Raw genomic sequence first — 9548 nt, forward strand, 5'->3', positions numbered from 1 at the left:
ACCTACCATTCACACACTGTTGCTGTGTTTCACTGAAGGCCCCATAGGAAAGAATTTGTGGCTTTGTGTGGACTTGTTTTGTGACTCATTTGGATTTCTTTACATCCTCAGCTCTCTAAAGAGTTTCTGAAAGACTATAATTGTATAGTAGCTTACATGACATGTTTTTGCTGTTAAGGATAGGAATGATGGTCTCTATCAATGCTCTACATCAGGAACTGATTTTGGAATGGAAAATTTTCCCTGCTATATATAGCATGACCTTACTCCACAATGTTAAGGGTCTGTGATGCAATTCTTCTATTGCGGCTCACTAGAGACTCCACACATTACATAGTTTGACAATATATCCCTGATGCAAGGCTGTAAATTCTTTTTCATCCCAAGTGAATGTGGATACTTCCAATCCTCTTTCTTGATTGGAGTTGGAAGAAACACTCCCGTCAGATTATCAGTCTCATACAATGTGCCAGAAACTGTATTGATCTAGTTTAATAACTACATCATATCTGTCATAGCAACTATAATTGCGGCTACCACTTTGTTAAATTTTTGGAAGTGTACCATTATTCACCATGGTCCATTTTGTTTTTTCCAGAGGCAATTCTTTAGTTTTTGAAAGTGGCACTAATCTCTGCCCTTCTACCTAGGTAATGCTTCTGGTTTATTACCTTGCATGGTGGGATGAAATTTCCACGTGTATGTGTTCTTTCCCACTCTAATGGATATTATTCCAAAGGTCAAGGATTCAATAGGGAAGTTCATCAACTTGGTAAATAAATCCATCCATCTTTTTAAGCACATAAATATTAGATAAATAACCACAGATAGATCCATGGATCCATTGAATCCAACATCAGATGGACTTAAGTCATGGTTCTATTTTGCATGTAGTCTCAGTACACTTAACTCAACAAGAGAGTTGTCATAGCTTTGAGGTGCCCTAGATGCAATCTCTGAGACAAGGTAAATTAGTTATTTATCGCTGTGCAATAAAATATTAGCAGTTTAAAACAACAAGCATTTCTTATTTTACATAATTTCTGAGAATCAGGAAACCCAAAGTGGCTTAACTGTGTGATTCTGTGTTGGGACCTCAAAAGTTTGCAGTCAAATTGTTGACTGGGACTGAAGTCATCTGAAGGCATGACTGGGCCAGGAGATCTGCTTCTGTGATGGCTGGCTCACGTGGCTGTTTGCAGGAAACCCCAGTTCCTTATCTTGTGGACCTCTCTATAGAACTGTGTGAACATTCACATAACATGGTAGCTAGCTTCCTCCAGAGCAAGTTATTCAAGGGAAATAGTAAGGAGTACTTTTACCCCATGTACAAAATAGCATTTTTACCATACCTTATTTGTTAGAAACAAGTTACTAAGTCTAGGTGAATTAAGGGAGGGAATTTGGTTCCACCTCTTAGAAGGGGTATTTAAGGGTTATGAATATATTTTAAAACCGCTCCAAAAGGATTTTAATGCAAATAATTCAATTGGAAGACAATCCTAGGAAATACCAAAAGGAGGAAAGAAAGTAAGACAGAGAAAGAGAGGGAAAAGATCCAGTGAAGAGTATATTTCTGAGTAAATTTCCATTGTAAGCAACTGAAGTGTAAAAGCACTGAGAAACTTGGGAAAACATCTCAGAGTTTTCCTACCCAAGGTGTGAGTGAACAGAGTATTTATGCAACAACGTCTCTTCAGTCACTGGTTGACATACCTCGTGTATGTTCACAATTCATATCCAGAACTAGTTACTGGCCCCAACCAACTTTAAGGGAATGAGGTTGCTAAGAACTGCATTTCTGTCATCTTCCAAGAAGAAGAGAAATGTGTCTGAAACAGGGTAACTAGATACTGGTGAACCTAACTGGTGATGACCATAGCTCTTTAAAGATCAAAGCCCAATCCTAAAGAAGCAGGGTCTAGAGATTTTGCCACATTGAAAGATTGGTGAGATAACGAAGTTGTAGGGTTGGTCCTGAGGGAAAGGGGATGATAAGGTTTAAAACTGGAGTTCACAGGACCTGAGGGGAAGACATCAGATCTGGAAATTTCCCTATCCCTCTGTCCCCTTTACCAGTGAGTAAGAGAAGGCCTTATCTAACACCTAGAGATTGACTCTTATCCTGGGACTCATTACATGTTTCCCTTACAATTAGCTATATTATCTATTCATACCATTAAGTTGTAGGTTCCTTAATCCACAGCTGCCTTCACAGCCAACAGAGGAAGCAATGCCTGCAACTGTGCTGAGCCTCTTCTGAACTCCTCAGGAGTATACCTATTTTCTATTATCAAGTGTATATCCTTGATAATTAAACAGGAAATGACATTAAGGAAAGGAAGAGTTCCCAGCCACTGCACTTGGAAAGGATCAGAGAGTGATAAAAACCATCTCCATTATTTGCTACCTTTCTGCTAACCAATATATCTGGCTAATGTGATTCCCCATTTCCCACACCATGGTAAATATCTAAAAATGTATTCTGTCAAGGAAGTACACATGTTAAGCTTCTAATAATCCCATTCATTTCCACCAATACTACTAGAGTATCTTCCAAATGAAACATGAAATGAAGATCCAGACCTTCTGTGATCATTAGAGATTTCATTACACTTCCCATGAGATTGACATTGCTAACCCCAGTGACTTGCTCAATTCAAAGGAAAGTAATTATATTTTGTCTCAGTCCACCTTTTTGAATTTATAATCCACACATTGGGCAACGCTTTTGTACATTTCTAGAGAGTTCCTATGTTTGTCGATCACTTCAAGTTTCACATAGAGGGCTTGACTTTTAACCAAGAGAAAAAAAAAAAAGATGGAGAGCATTTCTTCAAAGAAGCCATAATTTAGCAGTGTTGTCAAATTACAACAACATATTCTGCATTCAGTTTTTGTGTGAATAGATGGATATTACTAGCCTCCACAGTACCATACAAATAATCATCAAAATATAGTAAAAGATAGCACGTTTCTCTAATATGAGGAACAGGGAATATTAGCCAAAGATCTAGCAGGTTCAGAGCATATATTCCTCTAATCAAAACAGAATTAAGTTTTTGAAACAAAGTAATGGGGCTAGACAGAAAATAGATAATTTTTAACTGACTACTTCATGACTTAACCTCAGTTTTTAGTCCAACTAGAAGTTTCCTAGAGAAACGTCTAAGAAATCAGAATTCATATTAGTCCATACTCTCTCTCAGTTATTCCTCACACCATTATTTCATTTTTAAATATTATTCATCACATTTTGGAATGATAATTCTGTGTCCTAGTTTATGACATATGGCATAGAAAGGGGAGATAAAGAAAGTTTGAAAATTGCATATTAACCACAGAAATTTTGCTTTCATATGTTATTGAATTCATCTTTTGTTTACATTATATTGATAGGTCATCTCTTTTCTCTTCCCTGAAAACTTTCTCAAGATCAGAACTGTTTAGAAATATGATTAGGTGATGTGTTTCTTAATTGGCTCTATTATAAATATTCTTTTCATGGACCAAAATTTTTTTTAATAGGTTTGTATTGAGAGTGAGAATATAGAAAAGGGAGATGTTGCGGGGGTGGGTTCAACAGGCTGGCTTGGTCAGTAGAACATGTGACTCTAAATCCCACAGTTGTGAGTTCCAGCACCACATTGGGTATGGAGCCTACTTAAAAAAAAAAAAAAAAAAAAAGTAAAATAAAAAAAGGCGGGTAGATATAGAAAATATGTGATAAACATCACTGCCTGGGCTCTGACCAATCAGAATGCTGTTATAACCAATGTTGTAATCAGTGCATCTGTATTTGGACCATCTGCATGATTATGCAGTCTGATGACAGGGCCACCAGTAGAAATTGCTAGGATGTACGAATAATGAAGAAGACATGTAGACATATTTTTTACCATCTCAGCAAAGTTCTATACATGTAGGATTAAGAAGTATAGTAACATATTAAAATTCACATTCTCTTGCCGAAAAAAAACCCAAAAAACAGTAAAAGAAAAAAATGGTTTATAATTATTAACATGGAATGATAGTCCTCATTTCTAGTTCTCTTTAAATTTATTTGAAAAAAAATTTTATTTTGGGGGCACCTGGGTGGCTCAGTCAGTTGATTGTACAACTCTTGATTTCAGCTTAGGTCATGATCTCAGGGTTGTGGGAGCGAGCCCCTTGTCAGGATTCACACTGGGATTGGAGCCTTCTTGAGATTCTCTCTTTCCCTCTCTCTCAGCCCCTCCCCCTCAACTGGAGTATTTTCTCTCTTAAAAAAAAAAAAGCTTTAAAAGATTTTATTTGGTAGGCAAATACCACTATGTAGATGGTCCCATATCAGTAATCATTTCTCTCTCAGGTAACAGGATTTACATAGAAATGAGTTTCACCTGAAAACTGATTTTGGTTTATCGCTAGCAATAGATAATTTGGTGAAGTCTCCAACTATGCAAAGGGGCCACCCATGATGAAAAGGACTCATTAATGCCCCCTGAACAGTGCCTGAGATGCTTAGTACTTTCAAGAAACTATCCAAATTTCAAAATAGAAAAAATAAGGTGACCATGGAGGAATAAAATACATTTTGAAGTTATTTCAAAAGAGTAAATGCCTTAATCTTTCTTTTCTATACTCAAAATAAAAAGAATTTACAGACTTTTTTAAGCTTTACATTGGCTAAAAACAGGTCAGAAGATTGCAAACTAAAAATGAACAAGAAATGAAAATGGTCATTCAGTAAACTCTAGGCAGTTTAAATTCTCATTTGAGAAAGTAATTACAATTTCTCATTTGACCTTCCATCACTTCCAGTCACTCACCAGATGCCTATGAGAAGAGAATATGCTTTGTCTGAAAGAGAACTTCACTTTGTGAGATCCTGAAAAACTTGTGCTATATCCAATAGGCATGTAGAAGACAGAATGTGTGTATTCTAAGATAATGGCATATGCCATTTTCTTTCCTTCTCGGTAATTTTGAGAGAACTCTGGTGTATCAAACACTTTACGAACAGGAAACTAATATTTACAACACTCTTGGCACTTAGCTGTGTGTTTTTCTGGTCACGATGACAAATTTTTTGAGTTGAATCAATGAAGCTTTGTAAGGCATAACATTTATAGAATCATATTGCCATAAAACACTTTTTCAAGACTTTTTTTTACTATAATTCAGTAAAAAATACATTTTTCACCATGGCCCTGCAAACATATTCATATACATATATATATGTATGTATAAATAAAATCAAAACAAAGACACTTACTATACAGTTAGTATTCTCTATTCTGTTCTAGTTGGGTCACTCTTAAGCTGCTATATTTTATGTTTGAATTTTAATTGCTTGTCTAGACCTTACTAAATTGATATTGCAACCCATGTATAGCTTATGTTCTTCAATTTGGGAAACACTGCTCTGAAAATCTCAAATTATTATCTAGAACTTTGTTCTGAATGGGAAGAAATCAAGAAAAGGAGCTCTCTCATAGGATTGATGAATTCTCTTAAAAAAAAAGTGCTCTTTCCTATAATTTAACCTGCTAAGCCAAGTGAGTAGGTGTGCTTCAGAAACAAGGACATGTCTAATTCTATACCATTTGACAAGCTCTAAAGCTTGATGGCAAAAGTCCAGAACATCACAATGTTGTGGGAACTCTATAGTACTACACTTGAATTAACAATGCTGTTCCTCTTTATTGCTTCCAGAAATGAAGTTTTGCATTAAATATAGAAGGACCAAAAGAGGCAGTTGCCTCTTTGCCTGGAATAATGTCTTGAGGAAGAACAAGGGGAAACTTAAAGCCTGGGAAATGCCAGTATGAACCTGATATGGTGATATTATTATCAACAGTATGACATTAATATCAATGTGAAATAGCGTGGGTGTTACTGTAGATGGTTGATGGAGGCAAGATGATCTTATAGCTCTATACACCTCCCAGGACATACTTAGTACTATCTTTATGACAAAAAAGCATATTTGGAACAACTTCCTAGTGCCTAAAATTAGTTAGTATTCATTTCATTTGAATTTGCCCTAGCTTTTTTCTAATGTTCCACTCTATTCTTATACCAAAGTTCCCAGGCATGCTGCCTCTGTTTTAATCATATATATATATATATACACACACACACACACACATACACACATATATATGTATACATATATGTATGCATACATACTCCTCTTAATTAAAAATTAAAGTTTTATGGCCTCTGAAGCCCTTCAAAAGAAAAAATATGCATGGAAGACAATGTTTTTCTTCTCTTCCTAAAGAAAAGGTAACAAAACAGCATGACTAGAAGATTTGCCCCTCATTTGAAATGTTTTTTTCTGGGAAAAATATTATTTGTAAGGTCAGTGTAAGGATTTGGTGGCATTGTTTATTTGATGTGGTCCATTGTCTGGCATTACATATTATCTGACTATGGATTATATTCTAGTAAAAAGGGAGTAAAGGGATCAACTTTTCAGAACTACATTATCTTATTCAGGCTTTTGAAGTTTTCATGCATATTGAAGAGAGAGCTTTAGATCCTCAAAGGTTTAATGCACCCATATTAAATAGAGTCTCTTCTTCCTAGTAGGCCTAATGTGGAGAGAAGAAAAACCAGGAGAAAAGAAAATTCAATAACATAAGCTATACTGAATTTAATACAAGTATGTCGAGTCATTCCAAAGAAATACACTTGATACACATTAAAATTCAAATCAACTGAAAACAGTTGTGAACACCAAGATCATCTTGTTGCACAACTTTATGCTGTCTTTGGGATAAACTAGGAAAGTATAAAAAAGAAGACACATATAGATAGATGGATAGGATATGAATGTACTCTCATCTCTCAATAAGATATGGAAACCACATCATTTTGCTGTTTTTTAAATCTTTTATAGACAAACTCTGTTAGAAATATGATTTATTTGGGATTAAAATTTTTGTATCTTAAAGAGTATAATTCGGTCAAATCAACCTTAAGCACATTTTAAATAATCACTTATTCAACAAGTAATTTTATATTTATCTTATATCCTTTAACATCCAAATTTTTATTATACATTTGAGTGAAAACTACTTGTTACTGTAATAATATTGGAATTAATCTGGATAAGAAAAATATGTGTTTGATGTGAATTTATACTTTAAATTCATATATTCCATGGTGTGTGTGTGACTGTTACTTTTTAATGTAAAATGAGTAATCTTTAAAGATATCCTTAGCAATTCTAATACTGCTGAAGTTAAGTCTTCTTCATAGGATTACTGAGAGTCTTAGAGTTAACTGGATATTAACTGGATAAAAAAACAAACTTAATTACTTTAGTCTTAAAAGAGTCCCTACATCATTTCTCACAAAGACATTTCAAGTCATGTGTGACTTGGTTCCAAATATTATAGGTCTATATTATTAATCTTTGAATGCCAGACCAAAAAATTAAAATTAAAAATCTCCCAACTGCAAACCTTTATCTTTAATCATTAACAAATATTTATGATATAAGCCTAGCAGAGTATCTAAATATGCTACCTGTTAAAGTAGTTTGCTTAAATTATAGTTTTGCTCATTTTCTTAGACTATATAAATCATACTGTTTATTAGTATTATAAAAAGGCACCCATTGAATGGACAGGGAACATTAACATATATGTACCATTTGCCATAAATGATCCATAGTCAAGGAGCTCTGTTCAGACATTTCCATGTGACCTCTAAGAAGACCTGTTTGAAGTTTAATCCAAACCAGTAGGTATTAGAATAAAATCAGAAGATGTGTTTGAAGCAATCCAAATCAGTAGGTATTAGAATAAAATCTAAAATTCTATCTTTACTGGTTTGTCTTTCTTTGGGCCTAAGAATGGTATTTCAGTGCATTGGAGTGGCAGACTCTGGGAAGATGGAGGAATTGACCAAATCAGGACTCATAGCCTCCTTTGACTTGAAGGTATTTGGGTTCATGGGGTTAAGAAAAAGAACTCCTTCACCCAGAGCAGCCTAGAACTCCTGGATTTTGAGAGAAAACCCTGGTTATTATAAAATATCTTTTTTGCCTATTGCCTACTTTGTCTCCTTTGTGCTTGGATTCCTTTTGGGAGCTCAAGGGGAACTAGGGGTGTTTGGACTAAATACTACATTTAGCACTGAGCCCTAAAATTATGCATCTGGCTTTGTTTCAGTAAGCCAGCAGGAACATGATTAGGAATGGACAATCGGAGAACAAGTTACAGTGTAGATAGATTCCTATATCAGAAATGGCTTCTTTTTTTAAATCTCAAAATGAAAGTGCACGTTTCTAATATAAATAGCCTTGGGGATCCAGAAAATTGGCTAGAACTAAGATTTGCTTAGGGAGAATACAGAGAACTAATTCTTAGGCCTCGGACCAAAGGGGAAGCTCTTATTCTTTTAGCCCAAGTCCCACAAGAAGTCAGTAGGACTCATGCTAAATCATCAGAGGGTAATGACGGCTGGATTTTGTTTCTAGAGTCAAGGCAGCTTCAATCCAAATGAGGGACATGGGGCATTCATTAGTGTCAGGGATTTTGCTAACCTGGCTTATTTTGTTTTGGTTTTCCCTATTTGTTGATTTAAAAAAAAAATTAGCACTGTGAACTTTCATATTTCCATATAGGAAGTTAGATTGTGTTCCAGTTAGAAAAGAAGATGTAGAAGATAAAGAATATTGTGTTCTAACAAAAATGTCTTTTTTATTCATTCAACAAATACTAATTGAGCACCTAGTATCTGCCAATGTTGGAAATTCATTCATAGTCCAAGAGAGTTGAGATGAGTTTAGGAAATGAGAAGACAGGAATTCAGGAGATGTGAAGGAGTAGGGTTCCAACATGACCAGAGGATACATTGCTTCTCATTTGGCCCTGAGGAACCAGTCTCCTGAGGAAGTATGTAGCAGCACAGATGTTTTTTTGGCAACAGAGACTTGAAAAGCTGCTTCAGGCTTTGAAAAGATTGTAGGGAAAGGCAGACAATAGTATACTTAACCTCTTATTATGAGATTTCCCTCAAATCTCAACATCTAGAAGATTGACAGCTGGAAAAGCTGAAACTGAGGGACTCTATATTTTCAATATATTTCTGCTCTCTACTTTATTTCTTAAAATAATGCTAATGCTCTTTTAGCTATCAACTTCAGTCTGGACCTAGATTTTAATATGTACTAATTTGGGGAGATTGCTTTCCTTGGAGATTATTAGTGTATAAGAGAATCAGTATGTAAAGTGTAAGTTACTGCTCTTAGATTTTGGGGTCTTATTGGCTTCTGATAATTTTTATAGTTAATTTTTATAGTTAAATCAATGCTATAGTCCTATAATGTATTGACATTCTGAACCTAAAAAAGTTAGACTATATGAGAAACTGGTCATGTTACTTAACTATTGCTATACAACAATCTCCAAACAACTTTTATTTGCTCAGGATTCTGGTTTTGGAATTTATGCAGAGCTATCTGGGATAGCTTGTTTCTATTCCATGTGGTGGCAGCTGGGTTCATTCATGTGTCCATGGTCAGTTGGCAGCTGGGCCAGACTCTGGCT

The sequence above is a fragment of the Lontra canadensis genome, unplaced genomic scaffold, assembly GCF_010015895.1.
Source record: "Lontra canadensis isolate GAN:19392208 unplaced genomic scaffold, GSC_riverotter_1.0 scaffold2, whole genome shotgun sequence".
Taxonomy (NCBI): Eukaryota; Metazoa; Chordata; class Mammalia; order Carnivora; family Mustelidae; genus Lontra; species Lontra canadensis.